Below are 27,900 nucleotides of genomic sequence, written 5' to 3' on the forward strand. Positions count from 1 at the left end.
TCTTTTCCTTCCTTGAAGATGGTGAGGGTATGTGTATGTAGACAAAGAATAGATAATTGCTGTCCTATCTGAGGAAAGAAGAAATGACTGAAAAAGCTTTCCTGAAGGAGCTCAAAATTTTAGTGTGAAAATGTCAAGAATTCCTTCACATTTCCCAAAATTCTTCCTAGCTACCTTCTGTAACACAAAATAGAGCTACCATGTCTTTCTTTTTTTAAATGTTGAGAATATAATTAAAATCTATTTTCCTGCTTTGATTCAACTCAGTCAAGCTCTCATTTTATTTTGTTGATTGGCTGCAAAACTCCAATATTGCACTTTGAATGCACAATGCTTATGTCAATGAAGTCAATTAGAACGTATAAGGTAGTACTCCCCTAAGGATGGTGGGATCTGCATGTCAATGGACAAATGAGTCGAGCAAAACTTGCTTTTATTTAACAGGGTTTTCTGTATACCCTCAAAGATAATTCATGAATGTGACTGTTCACACAAATCCTGCTCAGATTTTGGCTAACACAGCTCATGTTAAGGCCTGATGTATGCTGGGAGAGGTACCATTACATCAAAGCAAGAGAACCACATAGGCTAGACAAGTGGCCAGAAAAAGCTAAAAGGTCATTATAGAGCCATTTTCCCCTGCAGATTGCTGTCTCCTGCAGCCATCATCTTTGCATTATGGTTGTCTGGCAGTTTTGTCACAATTTGCTAACTCATAGAAATGGTATAGACCAAACTTCTATGCTAGAAGGTATAAAAATGTCAGCTTATCCAAAAAGCTTTTGAAGTGGATGTGACAGCAGCTGTACTACCAGTGCTTTTGTGTTTCCCGGTGTGATATGGGGGACACCTGCATCATGACTGAGGAGGAAGGATGAGTACTCTCATAGTCAGCTAGGTAACTATTTTGCTCATAGGTGCACGAGTTAAGAGTTATGGGTTATATGTGAGGAAACCTCATGACTTAAGTGGTGAATAAATGAACTTCTGTGATGGACTAGTCTGTGCAAAGGGGATTGAGCCCTTGTTTGTCATGTTTGCTATATTTCTTAATGAGCTCATAAAATCAAGTTTAACTTACAGAGTATGTTGTCCTGTAAATTTGAGAGATCCAAATGGACTGTGACAATGAAAAAAAAGGAAAAGAATTAAACAGATACATTATCACCTGAAAACTATTCTTGTATCTCCTCTAGTTTTTCCATCAGTTACTGCTCTCCCTTTCTTTGAGCTACCAGCTGTGTTTAACTGGGACAATAGGCAGGTGAATTTTCCTCAGATGTAAACAGAAAGGTTAAAGGTGAGTTGTTTTGCACCTAAACATGCCTGATAGTTTACGGCCACAGTCTGAGGTAATCCAGCTGAGACCAAAGTAATGCAGAGCAATAATTTTTAAAGCACCTGAAAGATTTAAGTCTTTCTAAATTTTTAATTTAGCAACTTAGACTTCAGGCATTATTCTATCTTAAAATGGTTTAGGGATCGCCACTCAAATTGCAGAGTTTTGCTCTCCAGTCACCTACTGCAGTGCTTTCACTAGGGGACTTGCATTGGCTTGAGAGCTGCAGCAGGAAGATCAGCAGCAATAACAGATCAGCTCCTGGATATAGAATTTTTTTAACCCAGGTTAGGAGAAGCTGTGCAGCTGATTCTCTGAATCTGTCTCCGGTCTCCAGATGCTTCAGACAGGTGAAAAGTAGACCTGAATGAAGTGCCTACATTTATCTGAATTGCTGGTTTAATAGGTAAAAGGAAAGAAATACAGACAGAAAGAGCTATGTCTAAAAACAAGAAAATCAACAGTCAAGGTAGGCCTGCCAAAGCTCTAGTATGAAGAAAAAAATGCCTGTGTGGTGGGTTGACCCTGGCTGGACGCCAGGTGCCCACCAAAGCTGCTCTATCACTCCCTCCCCTCAGCTGGACAGGGGAGAGAAAATATAACAAAGAGCTCATGGTTCAAGATAAGGACAGGGAGAGATCACTCAACCAATTACTGTCATGGGCAAAACAGACTCGACTTAGGGAGAATTAACTTAATTTATTGCCAATCAACCAGAGCAGGGTAATGAGAAATAAAACCAAATCTCAAAACACCTTCCCTCCACCCCTCCCTTCTTCCCAGGCACAGCTTCACTCCCGAATTCTCTACCTATCCCCGCCAGCAGTGCAGGGGAACGGGGAATGGCGGTTGCAGTCAGTTCATCACACATTGTCTCTGCCGTTTCATCCTCTTCAGGGGCAGGAATCATCACACTCTTCCCCTGCTCCAGCATGGGGTCCCTCCTATGGGAGACAGTCCTCCACGAACATCTCCAACCTGAGTCCTTCCCATGGGCTGCAGTTCTTCACAAACTGCTCCAGCGTGGGTCCCTTCCACAACGTACAGTCCTTTAGGCACAGACTGCGCCAGCATTGGTCCCCTGCAGGGTCACAAGTCCTGCCAGAAAACCTACTCCGTGGGCTTCTCTCTCCACAGATCCGCAGGTCCTGCCAGGAGCCTGCTCCAGCACGGGCTTCCCATGGGGTCACAGCCTCCTTCAGGCACCCACCTGCTCTGGTGTGGGGTCATCCCTGGGCTACACGTGGATATCTGCTCCACCGTGGACCTCCATGGGCTGCAGGGGGACAGCTGCCTCACCATGGTCTTCTCCACAGGCTGCAGGAGTATCTCTGCTCTGGAGCCTGGAGCACCTCCTCCCCCTCCTTCTTCACCTACCTGGAGGTCTGCAGGGCTGTTTCTCTTACATTTTCTCAATCCTCTCTCTGGCTGCAATTACTGTGCCACCGCAACTTTTTTTTCCCTTCTTAAATGTGTTATCGCAGAGGCGTTACCACTATCACTGATGGGCTCGGCCTTGGCCAGCGGTGGGTCCGTCTTAGAGCCGGCTGGTATTGGCTCTGTCGGACACAGGGGAAGCTTCCAGCAGCTTCTCACAGAAGCCACCCCTGTAACCCCCCCTGCTACCAAAACCTTGCCACACAAACTCAGCCTGCTCTGAAACATAAGATCTTATTTGATTTTTAAAAGCTGTGTAATCCTTAGTAGGGAAGTACTGCTATACTTAAGACAGATCGGGAAATGAACTGTAGAGATTGATTATGAGAAAAGTAAACTTTCATACAGCACATCATGTTTTCTTCCTCACTGAAGCCCCTAATGTCATCTAAAGGTTTTTATGAGGTTATTAGTTAAATATTAAGCAACTATAGCTAGTTGAATAGAAAAAATTAAAATGCTAAATTCAGCGAAATTGAGAACTGATCATTTGACAGGGTGTGTGGGAAACTTGGAAGATGAGTTGACAATTGTTAAATAGTTGATGTTGGACAGACCAAGAACACATTTTAGGGCTAGATGGCTCTTCGGGTTTTGGATAGGAAAGAGCAAAAATTTTCTCTTAGTGTCACAGAGAACTATCTGGACTTTATTTGGGACAATTGAATTGCAAAAAGTTGCTCCCCTAATGTGTTTCTGTCTCTCTTTGTTCTATTTTCAATGTCTCCAGAAAGCTCAGCATCTAAGGAATGATCCCCGATTGAGTGGCTACTTGTTCAATATGGCAGAGAATGTGAGTGACCAAACAGCCAAATCTTAGATATGCTTATGCGCATACTCCATATTGGCAGGATTTCTGGGGAAGATGCAGACATGGAATGCCTGCCGTGGGCCTGGGGAATTGCACAACACTTGGGAGCTCTAACAAACATTGGGGTTTGTATGTTCTGTTCTCCTAACCATATGCTTATGTACACTATACATAGGCTGCTAAATGATTTTTGGCAAGACTGAGGTTCTGCTGTAAATTATTGCCTTCAGAAATGAGGCAGGACTATGGAGAGAAAAAATTGCAGTAAATATTTCCTTCCTAGGGAGCTCCTCTGTAGGAGCTTCTCCATAGGAGCTGTACTATCTTTTACTGCATTTTGGTTCACCTTCCAGTCCTGGTTACTAACATTTTTGAAGAAGCCACAGTGTCTTCAAAAGGCATGTTGCTGCAATGATGTTTCTATCCTATATTCTTGTTTGAAAGGCCCCATTGATTTAAACAACAAAAAAACCTACTCATTGAAACATGAAACACAACAACATATCTGAGCATACCCTTTTCTAGCCAGGTGAGTGAAAAGTGGTTTTTTAACATGACCATATGTATTTAAATCAACCTATCATACTGCCAAACAAATTTAATGCCTGCTGCTTCCATGTTCTTTCCAACAGCTTTGCTTATTGTTTTATTTATAAATGTTAAACAGTGAGTCAATATTCCCTGAAAGCTGACTCTGGATTTTGAAAAACACATACATGTCCCATTCATGTTGTGGAGTCTACACTAGGAAACTACAATAAACTTGAAGCTTATAGAGTGGAAGCAAATGTTGTAAGAAGCCAAAACCAATTATTATTTATATCAGAACACAATTTTTTGTATTAGGCATATGAATTTAAACCTTCTCAATGTACATGACATGACTTTACCTGTATTTTTAAGTGAAGAGATATAAAATGAGGTATTTATTGGAAACTTACCAAGTGTTCTCTTCTGAATTTTTTGCTAGCAGTGGGATGAAATTGCTTTACAGATTTTAAGTTTATGTCATTAATTGTTATAACAAGGTTAGTAATAATCTAAATCAGAGTTTAACTAAAAATGTTCAATTACATCATATTTGAACAGTTTAGTCTAAGAGGGAATTGTAACTTCTTCCATAAACACTTTTATATTAAGCAAAAATAACAAGTTGACAGGTTATACATCCGTACTTCAGAAAGAAACATCCATTCTATTAACCAACATTTCTATATCTTATTCATGTGGAATGATTTAATTCATGTAGACATTTATTACCTGTTTCATACAATCACTTATTTTATCTGCCTGCCACTCAAAATAAATTGCCAGTTTGCAAGCAGAGGAACTCATGTCCAGTTTATTTTGTATAGTGCAATTGGTTCTGCAAAATGATGAAAAATACATAGCTGAAAAAAAACCTGAACAAAACCCTAACCCTTTATGTTTGTTAAAAAAAAAGGTCATTATTGTAACTTAAATACCAGTTTAATAATTAATAATCTACTTTGCTTACATATATCATTATACTGATCTCACCCAGGACTTTATATTTGAAAGTATTTATAAGACAAGACGTTACTGGAGAAGCGACTTTCTGCTCCCTGTTTTTATCATTGGTATTTTACACTGGAGCAAGCTGCTGCTGAGATATTAGACATACAACTTCTCAACTAATCAGCAAAATGCTGAGTTACTTTGCAAGGTCTGAAATGCCTGCAGTACATTGAGAGTACATGGTGCACTGTAGTGAGATTATATACAGCAGTACATTTTAGTATAGCTCTGTTTTGCTTGAAAACCTGCCAAAATGATAATAACAAAAACAAACTTGCCTGTATAATAAATAATCTCTGAATATACATGGTTATAGCTTCATAGATGACTCCTAGCATGAGAAGCAAAATCATTCAACATATTGCTTTTTTTTCTTCTTGATCCCAATGTTTTGAGAGATCCCAATGACTTAAACTTGCCAATTTATGATGGTTGTTCAAGCACAAAGACTGTTCTTTGTAATAATGCTAAAGGTTTGACAAACTCAATACACAATGAAATTCAGCGGTTAGCCTAGAGGATCATGTCTTACACCTTTAGATATTTCCTATGTTTTCAAAGTGGTGATCTAGGTTTTAAGCTATGCGGCTTAGCTACCCTGTTGTTACTTACTGTTGTAAGGTCACATAGAACCATATGCAATGCTATGTTTCACACAGCAAAGACTGACATTTTTAAACTATTAAAACTGTTTTAATACAGTCTTTCTGAACTTGCCATTTCAAAGCATTTCAGTACAGTAAACAATAGAAAACCTTCCTGGACATAGCTGAGTTTTAAAAAACCCAGAGGTGTTTGTATGGTGGGAAGAAAGGATAGCATTAAATTACTTCCCCATCTTCCTAATTTTCTTGCTTCCCAGTAATTATGCTGAGGAAGAAAATTTTACACACCATTCTTTGGTTTGAATGCATTCAACACAGTACCCATCAATATTATTTTGAAAACAGTTGTGTCTAGATCAGTTTTGATCAAAGCATCCATGGTATTATAAAGGACAAACAGCTGTTAGGAGAGGGGATAAAGATTTTCAAGCTCTTTTTTTTTAAAATTTTTTTTCCTCATTTTGAGATAGTCTGTGCTGCTACTAGTATGTGAATCCTTTATACTCTGAATACTCTCCATGAAATTTTATAACACTTCATACTGATCACTCCAAGGTAAAGGGTACAAAATATACCCCGGGTCCTTGGGGACTGTAAAACCCAGATTTATGTCCTTGGGGCCATGTGCCTTGTGCAAATTTACTAGTGATTGACATCAAAGTGTACAAGAAGATTTTAGTTTCTTTGCTGTTGATTTAACAAATGGTTTGGTTTTCTTGTGAGCTGAATTCAGAATTCTCTCCACCCAAAGACATCCTGCCAAAGGATGATAAAATCCCAAATGTCCTCAGTGGTTTCCTGAAACATAATAGATGGAATGACTAGGACATTGTGCTTTTCTCAGTAGTCTATTTCCTCTCCATTTGCTGATGTCACACTGAGGTGTCAATTAAAGATGATATGTGCAAATCATTTAGGGTTATAAAGAGATAAAAGAAAAGGTTACAAAACACGAGGTCATAGCTTGGCAATTAAGGTGGCAATAAATGAAGATGACTGATGGAGGGAAATTAGAGCAGATAGAAATGGAAAGCCATGATTAATTCATTCATTTAAACACATTCTGCTTAGATGCGACAGAGCAGCCCCTCTGTAGAGTTGAACAGTACACTTTTATGCACATTACCTGAATTGTATGACAAATTGTTTAGCTGAAAAAAATGGAGATCATTCTGAGTTTGAAAGGTACATCTAACAATGGATAACTGTTAAAGATTTACTCCTGAATTAGCTGAGGTCCTCACATAAGGAAAAAGGCAGAGATAATATAACACCCACACTGCAAAACAGTGGCAGAGAGATCAGTTACCAAGGACCCATTTGTCCACCCTCTCTCATAATGGGGAAGAAGCTGAGAAATACCACCCAATGATAGAAACTGGAGAAAATAAGTAGGATCAAGAAAATGAGACAAATGTCTTTCTTCTACAGTCCAACAGAACTTGGTTAAAGAGGACAGAGTTTCATCTGATCTCTGTTCATTTTCAGTTGGGTAGACTCGCAGATATAATCTATTCCTCACACACACCAATTCTTATCCTAGGCAAAGATCTGTTCACAAGAAAGAAATTTAGCTGAGATTTGACTTGTCAAAGCCTTCTCTCAGATAAAATCATAGAATTGTTTGTGTTGGAAGGGACATTTAAAGGCCAACTTGTCCAACGCCTTGGCAATAGGTAGGAACATCTTCAACTAGATCAGGTTGCTCAAAACCCCATCCAACCTGACCTTGAATGTTTCCAGGGACGTGGAATCTACAACCTCTCTGGGCAACCTGTTCCAGTGTTTCACCACTTTCATCATAAAAAATTTCTTCCTTATACCTAGTCAGAATCTAACTTCTTTTAGTTCAGAACCATTACCACTTGTCCTATCACAACAGGTCCTACTAAAATGTCTGTCCCCATCTTTCTTATAAGCCCCCTTTAAGTATTGAAAGGCTGCACTAAGGTCTCCCCAGACCCTTCTCTTCTCCATGCTGAACAAGACCAACTCTTTCAGCCTGTCCTTACAGGGGAGGTGTTCCAGCCCTCTGATCATTTTTGTGGCCCTCCTCTGGACCTGCTCCAACAGGTCCATGTCTTTCCTGTGCTGAGGACTCCAGAGCTAGATGCAGTACTCCAGGTGGGGTCTTGATGTGAGTGGAGTAGAAGGGCAGAATCAACTCCCTTGACCTGCTGCCATGCTTCTTTTGATGCAGCCCAGGATATGGTTGGTTTTCTGGGCTGTGAGCACTCATTGCCGGCTTGTGTCCAGCTTTTCATCCACCAGTACCCCCAAGTCCTTCTTTGCAGGGCTGCTCTCAATCCTTAAATCCCCCAGCCTGTATTGATACTTGGTGTTCATCAGGTTATATTAACCAGTTAGGTTAGATGCCCTAACATCTTCACAGTCCTCTGCAGGCCCAGCAAGAATAGTATTCACGTCCCCCTTCCAAAGATGGAATGAAACTAGAGAGAACTAACTTCCTGCAGCTGTTGCCCCAGTCCCATTTGAGCATCAACTGGCCAGAGCTAGAAGAAGGCCCTGAAAGCTGTTCCCTGCAGCTTGTGCGTGGGCCTGGGTCCCACCATGGGCTCTCTGAATTCTTTACTCCTTTCCTGTGGACTCAGCATCCTTCCCACTACAGGCTGCTCTTCCCACCTATAGAGGAAAATCAGATTTGCCTTTGGTAAACAATCCATTAACCAGATCAAGGCAAAATTTTGAGCCAGAAGTAATGTTTTAGGTTAGACTGGATGAAGTAACTGATAAAAACAAAAAAAGCTTTTGGGTGCAGAACCTCTTCTTGATACTCTAAAATTTCTTTTTTTAAACTGATCCAAAGAAAGCTATTTCCCCTCCAAGTAAACTTTGTCTCACTGACATCTTTAGGCCATGTTGCCTGTAACAATATCATTAATAGAAAGCAAAGAAACACTTCTGGGTAGAAAAGGTACTCTGACTGAAAGTAACCTGTACTGTAAATTTATAGCAATATCAATTATCACAGATATGGTACTATTTCTTTACTGTCTTACGGTTTAGGGAACATGGTGAGTCACAGAACTGTGAATTCATGGACTGGGATGACTCTTCTTTTCTCCTTCCTCTCAAGCATGTTCTATAGGATAAATCCTCAATTTGTTATTTTACTTAAGTAAACATTGGGCTCCAAGTCCTATTTGATTGCCAATGGGAGGCACCATTGACTTCACCATCCCACACATAAGCATACCGATCAACTTTTGGTTTAAATTCTACATGCAGTGATGATTATATATTAACCCTAGAACTTTCCAGTCAATTTAATAACTCTTTAATGGAGGTTAGTGCAATTATGGATGTTTGCCAGAGGTGGGATCCCCAGAAGACACTCACGGAAACCATTCCAGAACCTATAAGAGACATGCAAGGTGGTCTGTCTTAAGAAAATAAAAAAAAACAAATGAATATTCACTTACATTAAATTCCTGCATAGTGTATCTATATATGTAAATGAACATACATGTATATGCATATATAGATATATATGTATGTGTGTATGTATGTATACATGTGTGTCTTTATATATACATATGTATATACATGCTAACATAGACTGGATATTTCTACTTTTCCTCATAAAACCCAGTTGTTATATTCAATAGTAGCCAAGAGGGGAAAGGTTTTCAGAGACATTTTTAACCCTGAAGCTTGAGCCTTTTCTTTTTCCTCCCTCCAGCTCTTCTGCCATAGATAACAAGCCATGAACATGTCTTTAAGAACTCTCCAGGTAGCCGACAGTGAGAGCTTTCAAGCTGCTCTGTTCATGTCCTAGAGTTGGCGTGCGACTTTTCCTGCCTCTCTTGTCACCTGAACACCAATTTTGCTTTTTCGTTCTGATGAATTTCAACCACTTGTGAATAGGACTTTGCCCTTCTGGGATCTTCCCAATTACCCCTCCCTCCCTCTGCCCCTCCCATTTTATAGCAAACCTCACTGCGGTATTTGAAGCCATTGACACACTGTTTCAGCACATATTCACTCCTCTGCACAGAAAATCCCTTTGGGTCAAGAGTAAAACCCACTGCTTCCTTTTTATACCAAAGAGAATTCTTAAACTCTGCAGAAACTCTGCAATTTCTAAAGTCAGGACAGAAAAAAATATTCACTGCTTTCTGTAGAAAGTAAAAATGTAAAAGAATAGGACTCTTTTGGATGTTCTGAATGTAGTTTTCCTACATGTTTTAAAACTGTATCATACCTAATAAAGCAGAATACAGGATGTATGTATTCACCATCATTCCAAAGGAACTTTTATTTTTGCAAGGGTGGGATAAAACATGTTAAGGAACTTGGAATCTGCAGTAGATGACCACAGGAATTTATGTTACCATTTCAATTTGTATAGTTTTCATTTTGCTTCTTGTGATAGTTTGGAGTGACTCTAGAACAAAACTTTTATCTCTTTTGTGCTCAGGATTTAAGATTTATACATACACGTCAGAAAGAGAAATAGCAATGAAAATGTTCATTGGTAGTAGTAATAATCTGTAGTATCAGGATTATAGCAAACATACATGTTAGGTGCATCACTTTGTGGAATATAAAATGAACATAAGGTTTATTGGATTGCCCTTTCTTCATATTAAGTGGGTGATAAGCTATAGATCAGGCTGCGAACTCTTTACTTGTAATTACTGAAGCAAGTAGCACTGTCAAAGCCAGTTCAGTTACTCCCATAAGTAATGACTTACTGAATCTAGTTCATAAATAATTGACATCTACCACCTTGAAGCTTCCCTCTATGCATGGTAAAAATTGTCACGTCAGCCAAAATAAATGGCTATAGGGACATTTTTGGCAAAGATGATGAAAACCTTCACAAGTCAGGATAGCAACAACTGGCACATACTATGGAATTCTGAGGAAGTCTGGGCAGAATTAAGTTTTTTGCATTTTGACCCATTTCTACTTAACATAATAAAAATAACATTTTTTTCTTATTGCAACTTTGCTTTCAAAGGCATTGGCTAACAATTTCAACTGGATATTCTTCGCACACCTTAAACTCTAGTCAATCCTTTGAGCAAGGGATAAAGGCATCATACCACCATAACACTTAGCCTGACTTCTATTACTAAAGAGAAAACCTTCAGTTTATGAAACCTTTCCAAGATATTAGTAGGATCTACCAATTACGGATGCAGACAGATTGGGCTTCCTGAGATGCAAAGAAACACACAAGTGAACGAGAACCAAAGTGACTCACCAAATAAATGAGTTTTGACTGATTCTCCTGATCTTGCTACTTATAAACAACATGAGATTTGGAGCTGTAAATTCTGAATTATTTCCTAGTCTACTTTATGAACTCTGGCTCATCAATAGCACTTTCAGTCTTCTACTTAGGTTTTACAAGTGTAGGTTAAGCACCCTTCCTATGGTTCTGTGCCTAGTCTCCTCAAATCCTGTTGAAAAACTTATCAGTGAAATAAATTCATATTTATTTAAACAAATTTGCATCCAACAGTAAGTGTATGTTTAATTTCTCTGAGTTTCCTAACCTAAGCTGATTTTGCAGATGAATAAATAGCTTCCCATCACAACATAAGGCACCTTTACATCATTTGCATTAGACTTCTCACTAGAGGACTATTTGCCAGGATTTGTGAAACTTAAATATATAGGATACACAAGGTGAATTAAATAGTTGGGAACGGAAAGGTTATCCTCCAAAGATCAAATTTTCTACTGAAATTCATGAGTCATTCCGTATTGAGCTAGAAGTGCTGAGCATTTACATTAAAGCACAGGGATGTTCATCTTGTTTTTCCCAGAGGTGATCTTGATCTTTCCCTTAGTTTGTCTACATCTCTGATAAGACAGCCAGCAGGAGTTTTACTGTTTCTAGACTAACAGCAGAGGAAATAGAAATATTACAACTGCTGCTCTGCGTGTGGTAGTCAATTTGAAATACTGCATTTCAGATTCCCACATTTAGCTTTCAATTGCTATCCCCACTATATCAGACAATAAGAATATCCACAGGGTTATATTAGCTTTACAAAAACCCCACAAAAAAACAACAGTGCAGACAATCTGGGGGTACAGGGATAAATGCTTTCATTCACTTTTTTCCTAAAGTCTTTGAAATTGATGGGCTTTGTATTTATGAAGCAGAAAAGTTTTCTTGCTTATTTGATATATTTTAGTCTTAATGTGTTTCTTAAAGCTGTTCATTTGGGAGTCTTGCCTGTGCTTTAGAAAGTCCTCTTCTTTCCACTTTTCAGTAGGACACCTGCCATGAAAATCTGTGTTTGGTAGAGCAATGCAGTTTCCATGTCCTTGACAAAAGCTTAATCCTTCAGATGTACTGTTGGGCTGCCAGTTTCCTTTTTTTACTCTTCTCTTAAGGGTCATCCTTACAAGCAACTACTGTGTAGCTGTACTTTATTGTATGTTATTGCATTGTTAATATTTTCACACTGGAGCCCCTGTTATGATATGCTACAGATTAAGGTTCTTCTGGGCTCCTCAGTGTATTGTCTTCTCAAGACAACCTATTAATAACTTGAAACTGACTCTGCAGGAGAGGAGGTACTGTGCAGTGTTTGGAAATACATGAGTTACTGGTAGAGCAGCAGCAGAAAGGGGCATCAGGGACAAAAAAATCTGGCGTGACTGATGCTTAAAATTCTTCTGGTGCCCTTTCCTTCAAGAAAACATATCCACATCTAATTATTTGATTGGATATTTTTGCATGCTTGCATGATTGACTGTCTTGTGAGTTCCTCTACTTCTTGCTAGAGCTCAGAATGGGCATTGCTGGAGCACTTGCTATATAGTAATATGTTTTAAAGGAACAATTAATATCTCTAAGCTGTAAAAGCATGAAAAAAATATGGTTCAAGAAAACATTCAATATGGGGTGAAGTGGATGGTTTAACACAGCAAATGATCTAACACATGGTTTAGACACAACAGTAGTCATGGGACTCTAAAAAGAGGTCTGTGACATGATGCAATGGTTAGTTTGAAATTCACAGTACTTATTTCAGATGTTTAGCACATATTTAGATTATATTTTATGAGAATTACTTCTGTGGGGTGATTGGGCTCATTAAGGAAGATGTATTGGGGATGTGGAAGATTCAGAATGTAGGACAAAGAGAATTGAGAGTGACCTGAGGAAAGGAATAGGGTACCTAGGGAACCATGACTAAATGACAGGAAACAATGGAAGACAGATCTACTGAAATCATACCAACGAAGAGGAAAATTTTCTTTTCCTGTTTTTTGTTTTGTTTTGTTTTGGTTTGGTTTGTTTTTTTTGTAGCCTGTATCTTTTTCTTGCAGGAACTGGTTTTTTTTTTAAAAAAGCAGTGTTATAAAAAAAGTTTGAAAACATGTTTGGTTTTGCCATAGATAATGGTCATCAGAAAGAGAAATGGAGGTGAAAACTTTGCAATCAGAAGATAGAGGCTAGGGTAAGAAATAAAGGAAGCACTGAGAGAAATTGAAACCACAAACTGTGAAGAGGGTCAAGCTGTACAGGAGATACCTTAGAGCTGTATTGGAAGTAGTCCTTCCTAGCTGAGAGACTAAGGTTTAATAAAAGTCGTGTATTAGGAAGGATCTGCATGTGATGAATGTGCTTTCCAGCTTAGACCAAGATTTAAAGTCCTGTTCGGAGGAGGAGATTTCTGTAGCAACTGCTTAAATGCTGGTAGATGCATTTCATGCAAATCTGTCTGAAAGTCAGTGAGAGGCGCTCCGGGGCTTGAGCTTCATGGAACAGCCGGAGACATTAGTAAAATAAAATCTAGTGCCTGTGGAATGAAGGATTTAAGGACTCTTACAGTGAGAATAGCAATGAGGGGATGTTCAAATAGAAATGTTCACACAGAACATGCTTTGGTTATGTGCTGTGAGGGTTTCAGCACTGCCCACTTGAGCTAGCTTGGATGAGTAAGGATGTGATTAATGAATATCTTTTGGCATGCCATATGTCCTTCATAACCATACAAAGTACTCTGAAAAGCCTCCTGGAGGCAATGTTGCAACCTTGTACTTGAGGAGGGGATAATTTATTTCTGTTATGCTTAATCTGTGCTTTCACTCCAAATCACTTCCTAATGAAATTCATAAATGTTCACAGTTGTTACATCAAAATACCACATTTTAAATACTGCTGTTTAAATTACAAAGTCAAGCAATAAAATTTGGGAAAAAGACAGATTAAAGAACGTGGCTGCAAACTTAATTTGGTTCCCTTCTGACTATATAAAAATGCATTCTTTAATTTTCTGATCCCCTGTCTTGTCCTGCAGTTTTGAAATTCCCAAACATGAGGAGTTTGTTATGGTAGCAGGGAAGTCAGTTTAATTGTGTGAAATTGTTTCCATATTCAGAATTTTAGAGAGAACTGCTAAGATTTTTATCCCTATCTCCATCCTTCCAAGAAAGAATTTTGAAGCAGACAGACCTACTTCACTTTTCTATCTGTGCACATAAAAACATACCTGTATATGTGGGAAGATTTGAAAGAATATTTAAATATTTAAAATATTTTAAAAATTTTAAATAATCTTGATGTTATGGGCTTTGTGTGTAAGAGATGCCAGGGTTTGTTTTATGGCTCTGTTGGAGGAATGAATGTTGATGACAGCATCTGTAGGGATTTTTAACTGTTGCAATGGAAAAGTTGGGATACATTTAGCGTTGACCTCTGTGAGGAGTTTGAGGAAAACATATTCCAAAGTAATATGGTAATCGTTGGATGATTTTTCAAGTAAATTCCTGCATGGGCTTAAGTGTTCAGTGTTAAGTGACATATTTATCTGTAGCAAATGTATCTTCACAAATAATTGTAAAGGCTTCTGACAAAATAACAGCAATGTCATGCATGAACATGACATTGCCTCAGAGTAAACTATATCGTTTCTATAGTTGGTACATTTTGGCACTGAAATTTTTGCTGGCACTGGCTAGTGCAAGTTATTTGATATACCATTTCTTTTCCTGTGTGTGCTTTGTTTTCTTAGGCTGGTGAATACATTTGAATAATATCTTTCTGAGATATCTAAATTTATTTTGTAAAAGAAGGACACCTTCAGTCGCTTATATCATCTAAGCATCAAAGTACAGTTGATACCATAGGATTAAGATGAAACTATCATTTTTTGTAGATTTCAAGATGTATAACAGGACCACCTGTGATTCTAATCAAAGTTAATTGGGAATTTGCCTTTCTCTTAAATAAGATCAGAATTCAGCTGTGTATTGTTTATAAATGTAAATGTTATACAAAAAAGCAGTATTGCATCTATTGAGACAGTTCTCCAATACCTTCTTCTTTCAAAATGTCAGTCATATTTTTAAAAAAAGCAACAACAAATAGTGAGTTGTCTTCTAAAGACCAACAGAATAATTCAAACTATTTCTCCTGATAAAGGTATATAAAATAAGAGTATCAGGGTTGTTTTCTTCCACCTCAAAGCCACATAATAACAAAAGATGTAATGAAATACAAGTGTTTATTTCTCTTAAAGCTCCAACAGTACTATTACTTTTCTAGTGATTAACTGCATAGAAACACCATTTTACAACAGTGTTTTTGTTTTTCTTCTAAACTTTCGTTTGGAACAAAAGGTAGTGGCTGAATAGAGTCTACTATTGAATTCAGCCAGAGCTATCAAATATTAATCAAAAGTTTTAGGTTATTAGCTGGTGACCTCTTTTGTTTATTTGATGTACTGTCTTTGAAAGGGTGACATGAACTGCAGAATATGCACTGGTTAATGATTATTGTTTTAAGAGTGGATAGTAGTTGTAACAAGACATTGTTGTAGCCAGCTTATTTCAAAAAGCATTACGCACTTGTTTACTGCAATTAAAATGTTGTGTAGGCATTTCCTTGGCATCCTGATTAAAATGACTGGGGCGAGATATTTCAACTGTCTACATACTGCATGGTTCAAGAAAGCACATCTATAAATATTTTCATCATTTCAAGATCAAGAATAAAGTGTGACTATGAGACTAGAGATACAGATGTGGGTTCTTTCAGCATGGTATTGGGGACTTAGGGTCAAAATTTGCAGCACAACTAATTCTGGTAGTGTATAACCTAAGGGAGTTCATGAAGTATAAGGTAAAGAGATTCTTTAATAAGTTAAAAACTTCATGGCATTGTGTTAGAGTTGACAGGAAAATGTTTCTCTGAAAGCCCTGATAATGAAGTTCCTTTCAACATTAATGTTTACAGTCACTGTTTTATTATTTATGGGATAACTTGCAAGAACCCCACAGGGAAAATACTGTTAAGTTGAATAATTATTCATCATGAAATCCCTATTAATTCTTAACACATAGTGCTGTGGGTTCAATAAACACGGCGTATCTGTTAGGCTGATTTTAAAATCATGCATGCTAGAGTAATGAAGGGAACATTTAATAACAATAAGTAGGTTAACAATAATATTTAGTCATCAGAAGGATTGTCATTGTCTCAAGCCATTATAAACTGTGTAAAGGAGAGATGGAACCAGATTCGGAATTTCAGGTCTGGTGTAATTCCATTGACTTTAATGGTCCCTTGGGCCAAATAAATTATTAGTGAGGTAAGAACAAATGAAAAAGGTCCAGAGCATTATAAAAGTCACCCCAGTTGAGAGTATATATTAGCTGTCATTCACCTGGATGTCATTATGCTGTAGAGACAAGCAATGGGTTTCACACACTTGCTTTCTTTTCCCTTTCTCATTAATGTTTTGGGACAGAATACCTTTGTTTTGCTTCTGCTGACAACCTGCTTTGATTTTATTTTGATGAGCACAAACATTTTATTCAGTTTCATTAGTCCAAGTCAAGTCCTTAAAAATACACATCTTCATATGTGTGTGTGTATATATATATGAAAGTATATATGTGACTTGCAAGAACTGTATGCACAAATATCTCTGCCTCAAAACCTCTTTTTCCAAGTTGCTGTTTTAATCTTCTCTGATGTAGAACTGGAAGTCCATTCTGAACCTTTTGGAAAAGTAATTTTGAACTAGATGCTGGCCATGTGGAAGGTGGCCAGAATTCACACTAAAAAGGGATGATACAGCTAGTCTACTATGGACTGAACAGGCCTATCTACGGACCATAACATTCTATAAACAATATCATAAACGTACTCATCTGTCCTACCTAGGTGTTTCTGCATTCTTTGCAAGGCACTCACATCTTTTCTCATACTTATTTAATATTTTTCCAGATTTTTTTTGTCCATATTTGATATACATATGGATAATTATTTTAATGAATTTGATTCTTTTTAAATTTGCTGTTATAGGGCTGAAAGACAGATTTTTTTATAACTATCCCGTGTTTATCTTCTCTCTTTTTGCAGCAGGTGGAGCAGTTTGGTCAAGGGTTGTTACAATTGCAATGTTCTTGTCCAAAATTACTATTTAGCTTTTCTTCCTGCATTTCCCTCACATGCCAGGAAGTTCAACATTATAGGATATCAGTGGTACCCAAATCACATTAACCAAGAAGAAACAAAAAAACTTCAGCTGATATAGTTTCCTTTAAATGTCAATATGTAAAATTGCACAAACACAAACTTCATAATTTTTCATCAAGACTATCAGGAGCAGGATTCTGCTATAGCCTGGGGCCTGATGAGCTTGGTTTGTTTGCACCTACTATGCCATCCCAGACTAAAGAGCTTTCTCTGAAGCTCTGAAACGCTACATTACAAGCTGGCTGCTCACTCCTGCACCTTGTACAGAGCCCATGGTTCAACATAGGCCTCAAATACCTCTTGCAGTCTCAAAGAAAACACCTTCTGTAACCTCTCCAGCTACTTTACTCTCACAGGGCAGGTAGTGCAACAGCTCAGGATGGGAGGAGAAAACAGTCTGTCTTCCCCTCTCCCACTGCTTTTCTGGCCCAACTGGTCCCTGGAGAAATGCATGCTGAAATTTTCACCATGGTGATGAGTTTGTAAGTGCTTAGAGAGCTGCAGTGCCTCCAGGGAATACCTGTGTCCTTTGTAGTATACCTTCTCTGGGCTCCACACAACTTTTCCTGCTATGCTACCTTCTGTATGCTCCCAGCAGGCAAGTCCAGTGAAATGTGGAGTGATAACAGAAACATAAAATGTGTCCCACTTTAGGTTTCAGTACGTCAACTTCTCAGAGTTGTTTCCTCCTGTCAGAAATTTGAGTCTGTCAGTTCTGTTTGTGCAGTATTAAAAACCTCTTTGGTATCCTTACTGTACCAAAACTTCTTTGTGTAAATAAGACTGTTCCCTTGGCCCTGGCACATGTTATTCTCCTCACAGTGTAGATTTGTCATATAAGGAAAGATACTGATTTCTATTCTTATTTAACAATGGAGTTTTCAGTGCAGGTTTTTTTTTATTATTTTTATTTTAATACAAATATTTGCTCTCTGTTGAAGCGTCCTGTCTTCAGAAATGAGTTAACTACCATACTTGGTTCTTTTTACTATAGAAAATATAAACTCTAAAGCACCAATTTTTCCCAGACCTATTATTTTTCCAGTTTCCTCTCTTAAAATTTAGCAGTTCAAATGCTCCTTTGATCTTGCTTACATCTCGGTCCTGGGGAAAAAAAAAAAAAAAAAAAAAAAGCCAGTGTTCAGGTGATTGGGAATTTTCATTTGCATTTTAATGGACTCTTTTCTAGTGGGTCTGCTTATGTTTCCCAGAAGTGGTACAAAATAGAGCAATTGTTGTTCAACTGTGGCTTTAAAGATGCAGTGACCATTTAAATAATGTAATTTCAATGTAACAATAATTCAGATTGGTTGCTACATGATTTTTCTATGGGCAGATTCAGACTCTTTCCCTGCCAAGTTTAGCCTTATTTTATGTCTGCTTGTGAATGGTCCACACCAAAAATTAGATTTTTGTTAATCCCTCTTTTCTTCCTGCAATGATTTGACCACTTTATGCAAGCATGTTTCAGTTCATGAGGTGTTTACAAACAAATTTGAACTGACTGTGTTTGGTTATTTATCATCTTTTTGTTTGTAGTGTGTTTATCAGTTAAGTAGGATGAAGTGTTTCCACCTCTTGATTTGTTGACACAACATTTTATGAGCAGGAAATAAGTACTTCAGGTATCAATTACAAAGCTGCATTATTATTTTTTCATTCTTGGAGATGCCAATTTTTTTTGCATGTGACCATTAGGATCCTGAAAGGAATAACCATATGGCAAATCTGTAAACAGGAACTCATCCCACAGAAAAAGCTGTGAAAAGAGATCGGTGAAAAAAAAGCAATGAGAAACTTAGCAAACCTGAATAGTTTTTCACACTAATTACTCAACCCTAACCATTGATTTCCCTATACATGCTGTATTAAGACTTATCTACTCAGGGAATTTATTCCGTAGTAAGATGGGGTGCAAATTTACAGTACACTGGTTACTCTGCATTAACTCCCTGTGAGGAAACAGCATGAGGCAACTTATTCTACCTTAAAAGCACCTTGCATAAAGGTGCTCTTAGTATGGAGGAGTTAGTGGACTGTAAATTCTAACCCAAGCTTATTAACATTAAATTGTCTGAATAGATAAGGCCTTATTTGTCTGTCATTTATTTTCAAAGATCTCTGTGTTAAAGACTCCTGTCACTGCTGGTCTTCTATAGTTACAGTTAGAAACTCCTTAGGTTTGAGTCTGTGTTTATACAGTGACTCAGGTATTCATTGACTATGGAGGGTCATCCTCATCTCTTGTAGTGATCCTCATATGCTATGCAGTACCGACAGTGGGCTTCATATATATAGTAAATATAATAAGTGGTATACTTTCAGATGTGTTCCACTAAAACCAGCAAAAACTATGTAGTAAATACTTTTGATGTGCTTGACCTGGGAGTTTGAGATTTAGCTCCATTACAACATAAGCCCAGATCATGCACCCAAACTCCTCCAAAGTTTGAGAAAGTTGTCATTGCAACTTGTGCCTGTCTCAAAAAGTAGATCATGCAAAGTGCCCATATGCTTCTGAAGAAGGGGCATGATTGTGGTGACAGTCAGTGATTGTCTTTCTTCTATTATTTCCAAAAGAGATTTAGAGTCTCAGTAGACAGGAAGTCCATTGAGAATGATTGAGAAACATTTACTACTGATTACCACGACTATTTTTTGAACAGATAATGAGCTGTGTGAATTATAACTATTTGTACAATAGGTATAGACTTTCCAGCACTGACACTTTGAATGCTCTTGATTCTTTGGCCTTTTCAGAGTTCAATGGATTATAAATCCACCACGAAGTTTGTCAGTGCATGGAAGTAAAGAATAAGAAGCTACAGATGGTCTGGAAATTATTTTTGTGTGAATGTTTTTTGACAAAGAACTAGGAAAAAGCAAAAGAAAACCTTTTCCCCCTTTCCCTCAAAGGAATGGAAAGGGTTTTTTTTGTAAAACATAACTGTTTTTATTTTTGTCAGAAATCCCATGTTCAGTAAAAATAGTTTTGATGAGTGGAAAAAAATAGGACTAGATGTTGTTTCATGATGGGACCTGAATTTAAGGGATATTAATGTTTCACCAGAAATAATAGATCAAAGAATTTTCCTTGCTCAAAGTTTTGTAATTTTTTTCTTGAGGTGTAAAGCTAAATGTCAGTTGTCAAAATCTATTTAACTATTAATTGATTAACTAGCATAATTTTGCTTTCCTTCTGATTAGCTGTTCTATAAAGCTTCCTACATATAATAGGAAGTGTTTAAATAAAAAAAAAAATCTATTCCAGGCCATTGCATTGAAATTCAGGGATGACACACGCTTCAAGCCAGCACAGATCCTGACTCCTTGTTTGTAGTTGAAAAGAATTATATAGGCTTTGTGTCTTAGTGATATCCTAAGGAGATAACTAATAAGAAATAACATATATTGGTAACCTGCCTGGAAATCAATTTCTTTTTCAGAGAATGCTCTGGGTTTGACAGCTTAGGAAAAGGGCAGGAGCAGAGAAAGAGTGTAATATAAGTCTGTATACTGCTTTGCTGGTTCTTTTTTTCCTTCTCAGTCTCTGTTATAAGTAAAAATACATTACCATAGATGTTTTAAACCCAGACCAGACATCTGAACTGTCAATTTCACCTCTGATTTCCATCAAGGTTCACAAACCTTTTAATAGTCACTCAGTAATGTATCCCATATATCAAGATCGAAAAAAAAAAAAAAAAAAAAAAAGGCAGCACTCAGTGCTTCTGTTCTGTGGTGGCGAGAGGCAGCGTGCTGGACTCTTTGTAGTCCACAACTAGGGAGTTCAAAAGTACCAACAAAGGATTTTTATGCAGCTAAAGAGTTTTTCCTATTACTTTTATTCTGAGCAAAATGTATTCAGTTAACAAAGAATGGGAAACAGTGGTCTTAAAACAATTTTTATGCCAGAAACTGGATTTTTTGGTGGTATAATGAACTGGTGTCCTGTAAAAGGTTGAAAATAATTAGATCAGGGAAAGTACTTGATAGTCAGGAGGAATGTAATTGATCTGCATTTATGCATGCTTTTTCTCTAATAGGACTGCCTGGTTACTTTAATATAATGAATAGGAAAAGTCAGCTACATGATGAAAGCTGATTCCAGTTCTATCCATTTGTATGCCATGAAAATGGAGAATTACATTTTAGATGGGCCATTGGACAACTGCAGTTAAACCACCCATTGAATGAGCAAGGACATAAAAATGCTCAAATTCTTAATCTAGTATTTGCACAAAAAACTTCCTAGGAGAGATTTGAAGACTGACTTCTGAACTAGCAGATCTCCTGATGATTTATTCTCCAATTTAAGTCCAAGTCCAGGTGGTGAGTGGAAGATAATAGCAGTAGAAAAGTGACAATAACAAATAAAAAGCACCTGCATGTGAAATACATACAGTAATTTCTTATTAGCAAATCTGTCAGTCCATAGAGACTCTAAACTGTGTTGTCCTTATCAGAACAGGGTCAAGGAGTTGTGGAAATGTTCTGCGCTCTCTTCTTACCTGGGCAATTTCTTGATGAAAGGCAGTGGTCATTTCCACAGATTTTCATCTAAAAGCCTTAAAACTCTAGCCCTTTGCTGCTCTATGCTTTCTTTTGTATTGCAAAATGCTTGGTAGAAATAGTTAAAAAGCAGCTTGCAAATTGGGGTCTCTGCACTATCACCCTCAAGAGCTAACTGTATCTTTTTACTGCCTGGTTATGAACATGCTAGAGTCCCTTGGAGGACCATCCTCATGCTAAAATACTGGGAGATGCAGTCTGGAGTTTCAAAGGATTTATGGATAGCTGTTTCTAGAAAAAAAAAAGAGAGATTAGAAATGAGGCTGAAACAACAATTATGGTTTAACTTGGTTATTCTTGCTTATTACTAATGGTTATTGACATCTCAGAAGGTTGTATATATTGGTCACAGAGCCAGTTCAAATATCTATATTGAAAATAATGAATGCTCTTCATCTTCACAGAGGTTTTTCATCCACTGTTGACCTGCCTGTGGAGACCTGTCATTGGAGAATGCAATTCTTGAGTATTCAATTCCAAACTCACAACCAGTAGAGGACAGTGTTTTCAAAAATATCAGAAGTAGAAGTGACCACAGATTGCTGACCAGCTGATGATACCATTCTAGATGATACTGCTTTCAGGTCAACTTTTCTGAAAATGGTAAAACTTTCCAGGGAGTCCGTTGATCACAGACAGCACAGATATACACTGTTCACAAAACATAGTCTTTTGGAAAGTCTTCAAAGCCTGCCTTGCTAAAATGCTTCCTTTTCTTACCTTTAGACAAACAAAATATGTAAAGAAAGTGATGCAGTTACTGATAAAAGTATTCCACTTATAGTTATGTACTATCAATTTATTTTTTGCATTTTGGAGTTAACCCTTGCTTCAGACTTTGGAAAGTCATACTGTGAACTTTTTGAAACAGTATTTTTTCTATTTTGCATATTTTTTTAATGGTTTTTGCCTGGCTTTTAAAGAAAATGAGTACATAGGGGTTTGGGTTTTTTTCTTTTTTTTTTTTTTCAGAAGAATCAGAGCTCACACATTGGAAGAAAAAAGTATTGGCATTGTACAATAGAAACAAATGATGAAATCTGAAAATGAAAAGAAGTAGGTAGAATGGAGATAAAAATCTGCTGTACTTTTTAGTAGATAAAGTACAGCTAGCAGATTACAATTAGAATTCACATGGAGGATCAAAGATGTAACTGTCATGAACCTCTCTGTTGTTAAAAGCAAAACTAAATTAAAGAGAAAACATAGTAACATAAGAATTAAAATATCCACAGAATGAATTCTACTACATTAGCCATGTTTAGTAACAATAAGCTGTAAGTTGTATCCCAGAATTCTACAGAAAAGAAAAGAAATGACTTCTAGGAAGTTACCAAAAACTTTTTGTGATTTGATGCTATCAATTCATCAGAGCATAAAAAAGATATTTGAACAACATGACCCTTATGAAATTTGGTTGGGCTTTAATGATTGAAAATTACTGTTATTAATTTATTGTGTTAGGTGTAAAATTGAATTTAAAGAACATGGAATGATCATCTCTAATGCTTTTCACTATTTAAAGACATGAGAATAATTTGCAGAAAAGGCTTTCCCTTCAGTATTTGAGAGTTATACACAGACTTGTGTTTGTGGAAACAAGACAACCATTCCTACCTGAAGACTACTTTATTGCTCAAATTAATGCTGACAACTTTAGACATGTAAGTTCAGGGTGTTTAGAATTCATTTCTTACAAGCATTAGAGGAGCAACATATTGTCCCCTCAATTCAGTCTGTCCATTACAACCAAGCTGAAATAGCTAGAACTGTCTTTTCAATCACAGGATGTAGGAGCTAAAAATTATTCCAGTTCTTTATGATCCTTGAAAGGAAACTCAGTTCATTTTGCCAAGTTGTCAAAAAGGCCCAGTTTTGTTTTCAAGTAAAGCAATGGAGAGATGCAAACTTTATTAGGAAATAGAACTGGTCCACCACTAATTTTACAAGCAATCCTGAAAATGAGACCACAAGTCCCATGCAATGTAACACTACTGTCATCATAAGAGCAATTGTGTATATCTTTGTTTCCTTAAGAACGGGGTGAAGTAGGAAAAAGATTGGCCATGAGACATGAAAACACTTGGGAGTGCTGCGTGTTAACTCTAGACAGTATTATTTTTCTTAATAAGAACCTCAACTGATTTTATTTTTCTTCCTACTTCTGTTTCATATTTATATTTGACATTTATTATACAGGTACAAGAAACATAACTCTTGCTAGATCTCAGATGCAGGTTTGATTTTAGAACACAAATCTAGTATACAGCAATTAAATTACAAGCTAAACTCTTTCTTGTGACCTGAAGAAATGTATTTTCCCCAATTAGTTTTTTGTTGTTACTTTTTCAGATTTTAGAAATGAGACTGAATTACACAGAAAACTATTGGATTCATGCCAAATAATTTGCAAGATTTTTTATAATGGGAGTTAACTATATGTTTTTCTAAATAAGTTCAGAATTTCTCCCTTTTCAAATGTATTCTGAAGCACATACTTTTGCTATCTACATCTAACTCTAGCAAATGAGTTTTATGATAAAATCAGAAAAGTATAGGATGCTAGAAAAATTTTAAGTCCAAACCATCTAATTCTCTTTTGTCATAACTGATAATAGAAAATATTGCAAATGTACATATCTCATGTGTAACACCTTGCCACCATATAGAGAGCCGAGAAGCACTAGTGCTTATCACTGCAGCCCCTATTTATGACATCTGGCACTTATACAAGTAGCCCCATGGATTTAAGGGGGATTACTTCCATGAGCAAATGCTGCCTAAAGTGCAAGATGCCTATAGAAATTCAAAATAAGCCTCCCTAGTGCATAATTGTTCCCTGAAAACATTTCGTATATGACACTGTCAAGTTTAGTTTTTAATATTTTAACATACCTTCTTGTACTGTTAATGCTGAAGGACCTTCTCTATTTTATTATCATTTTGTCCTCTAGATGAAAATGTTTCTGATATTCCCATTCCTATTTTATTGACTGTGTAGTATTCCATAATAATCATATATAAGTAAAACACAGATCTACACTACAGATTTAGTGAATCATTCAATTATTTGATTTCTTTCATGATAGTAACTCTTTTATTCATCACATATTCCTACTGTTGTTAAGCACTTCAGAAATCACTGTGGTTGTAGCCTTAGAAGAGAGAATTGCACAGCAAGTCATAGTTCATAATTTCAGATTATTTGGGTAGTGTTACATAAAATTTGCACTTGAATTTTGCACAGAAAGCTGACAATTATTAACAGTATATTTTTCCCTATCCTGTTTGTGTAACTCTGTTATTCATAGAGGGTTACAACTGAGTTAATTTTCAGAAAGAGTGGTTTGAAAGAGGTCTTGAGCTGGGCTGTTTATGAACACAGCCTTTTTTCTTATTTCTAATTACTGTGAAATGGTTCCAAACAGGAGTCAGCACTGCAGAGGTCTGTGCTGCACAAAGCCAACCTTGTTAATGGACACAGGGAACAGTTTGCTTTGCTGAATAAACAACTTTGTCATAGTGCTTTTCAAAAGGAATACAATCCAGTTTACCAGCTGCCCTCTAAATGTTGAATGCTGTTGATGTGCATCTGGATGTCTGTCTTCGGGATTAGAAATCTTTATTCCCATTTTGAATCCCAGGTCTGCTTAGTGAGAGATTCAAAAGAGATTCAGTCATAAAAGCGTTGGTTTGTGGTTTTTTTTTTTTTTCAGCTGGTATATCTTTTTTTTGTTCATAGAATTGAACTGAAACCCCATCATTGCTTATTTTTTCGTAAACTTTCTGTTGTGCCTTCCATAGTCAGAAAGTACTGCATGCTGGCATATACTGATTCTTAATAGATGAGGAAAATACATTAGAAGAGTTCTTGCTGTAAGTTTTACACCATGAAATGTTCTGTTCTGTCTCAGGATAGGTAGTGGAGGTGTTCTTTTGGAGCCTCTACAGTGAAGCAGGTTCTACAAATTTTAGTTGTCCAAGAATACCAGACCTGATCAGATATTTTACTGACATTACTATTAAAGTTGCACACAGGTATGGATATTTTCAGCAGCCAAGGAAAAAATTTAAAATTATGCATACAGCTGCCTTTGGTATTGATATCGGCAGTGCTATTAAAAGTTAAAATAGGCCACTGTTATATATGTTTTCTTTGTATGGTTTCTTTTCTCAGAAATTGGTAGGGGCAGTAGCCTTGGACTACATTACATGATTTCAGTTACCTAATCTTGATTGTTAGCCTGTAATCAGCATATAGTATAAAATGAGGACTAGCTTGAAGGCATAACTTAATGCTAGCTAACGATCTGAGCACTTTATTGATAACCTCTCACTAAAGAAGCTCTAACTCAGGAAGAGAAGCAGAAAAGCAAGCTGTATGTGAATGTGAACACAGTTAATAATAAGGATTTTTGTGCACTCATTAGACTTCCAATTATGCTTCCTATGCAACTGACAGGAAGTTTCCTGTTCTGCAAATGGAAGCAGAAGGTGACCCTTTAAAATTTAAAATTACTCTGTATGCAATCCTGAGGCTCAGAGGGGTAGCTGATAGGAAGAAAAAGAAGGGGAAGCTTGTGCTATGAGAGCGTTGTATCTCATGTACATATCAGTGCAAGAAATGTTTGTCACAGTAATAGGACAAAAGGATAGGAATGTGTCCAACTTGGTCTCTTCTCCCAGGCACTGTCAGTGCCATCTTGTACTTTTCCAAGCCTTTTGAACATACATTACCTACATATGTGCATGTTAATTACTACAGTGAAGAAAACTCCTGAGCCTGCAAGAATTTATACGGTCTCCACTGTTTGAGAGGACATTTTAGGAGATGATTGTGAGATGTTCTGACTGTAAAACCTGAGGAAGTGACAGAAAGGGAAAAGACAAAATGCTGCATGAAAGCAAAAAATTTCTTTAGTGCTCCTGCACTGAGATTAAACAGATGTGAAAGGGTCTTTGCTTCATCTGTAAACATTGCTTTACTTACTCAAAGTTGTGTTCTCAGCAGAAGTAGATTAAAAATTCTGAGACTGCCAAGCATTATGATAATAAAATGGGGAGACAGAGTTTATCTAACTGTTCAAAGATGACTATTGATGTGGTCTGGATGACAAAGCATGCCATCATTTATTAACTTTGGCATAGTATCAATTCTCTCCCCTTCCCCTCTTTTCCTTTTCTCTTCTTTTTTTTTTTTTTTCATGTTTCTATTAATGAATATTTATGGCTCGTTCTGTCTCTTTTTTTTTTTTTTTTTTGGACTTGCTATCTGTCTGCCTCCCCACAGTCTGAGCATCTGTGCCTATCAACACATCAGCAAAGTAGAAGGGCACAGATTAAGAGTTCTCCAATAGGAAGAATGAAAATTGGAGCTGTGATACAAGCAGGTAACACATACTTTGATAGAGATCTTTGAAGGAAAAGGAAACTTATCTTTCCCAGCTTTGGTAACTTGAGCTGTACTCTCCAGTTTGGCATTAACATGCAGTTCATAGCACAAAGTATTTTTTCATTTCTAGAGAAATTACAAAAGAGCTATAGGAGCTTGTTGACAATGTAAGCATATAAGGAAGTTGAAATTAAGATTTATATATAACATGGCAGTGCTGTTGATTTGAAAGAATGAATATACCCGCTGCTTCCCTTCCCACCCCTCCCCCCTCCCCTTAGCATCAGGCAGAATGCCTGGGGCTTACAATTTCAAAGTCTTGATAATATAAAGTGTGTGATTCGTTTACTTTCTAGCATTAAAAGGTTGAAAGTCAAGCACTAGATATCTTTAGCTCTGTCACAGTGGAGGAGGCAGACATGAAAGAGATACATGAGAGAGTCTCTCTACTGAATGCCCCTCCCTTTACTATATGATTCCCTTACCTCTACTTAGCCTAATTAAACTGAATAGGGGACTCTTCTTAATTGGCTCCCTGCTCTATTAAGTAATGCAGATTACACAATTTAAGGAATTTGCATTTCTTGGAATCTAATCCATCCTCTCAATGGTGGGCTTGGATTTTTTTTTTTTTCCCCTTGGTTTTAAATGTTTGTGTAAGAGGCCAAGGCCCCTGAAAGCCATCATACAGACAGATTGGAAAATAAACATTTTCCAGCAATTTCT

The 27,900-nt window shown here is 37.1% G+C and overlaps 2 long non-coding RNA genes across 3 annotated transcripts in view; one reads left to right on the forward strand and one right to left on the reverse strand.

Moving 5' to 3' along the window:
• LOC115337383 overlaps positions 1 to 27,900 on the forward strand; it is a 71,594-nt gene that overhangs the window by 41,802 nt on the left and 1,892 nt on the right. For both annotated transcript variants that reach the window (XR_003922119.1, XR_003922120.1), the window contains one exon: positions 27,073 to 27,172. This is a non-coding gene — a long non-coding RNA (uncharacterized LOC115337383). The remainder of the gene's footprint in view (positions 1 to 27,072; positions 27,173 to 27,900) is intronic.
• LOC115337384 lies at positions 4,026 to 27,169 on the reverse strand. Its single transcript, XR_003922121.1, has 3 exons — positions 27,071 to 27,169; positions 21,787 to 21,793; positions 4,026 to 4,108 (listed from the first exon to the last, which is right to left on the reverse strand). It is a non-coding gene; the product is annotated as an uncharacterized LOC115337384 (long non-coding RNA).

Source organism: Aquila chrysaetos, chromosome Z (assembly GCF_900496995.4).
Source record: "Aquila chrysaetos chrysaetos chromosome Z, bAquChr1.4, whole genome shotgun sequence".
NCBI classification, from domain to species: domain Eukaryota; kingdom Metazoa; phylum Chordata; class Aves; order Accipitriformes; family Accipitridae; genus Aquila; species Aquila chrysaetos.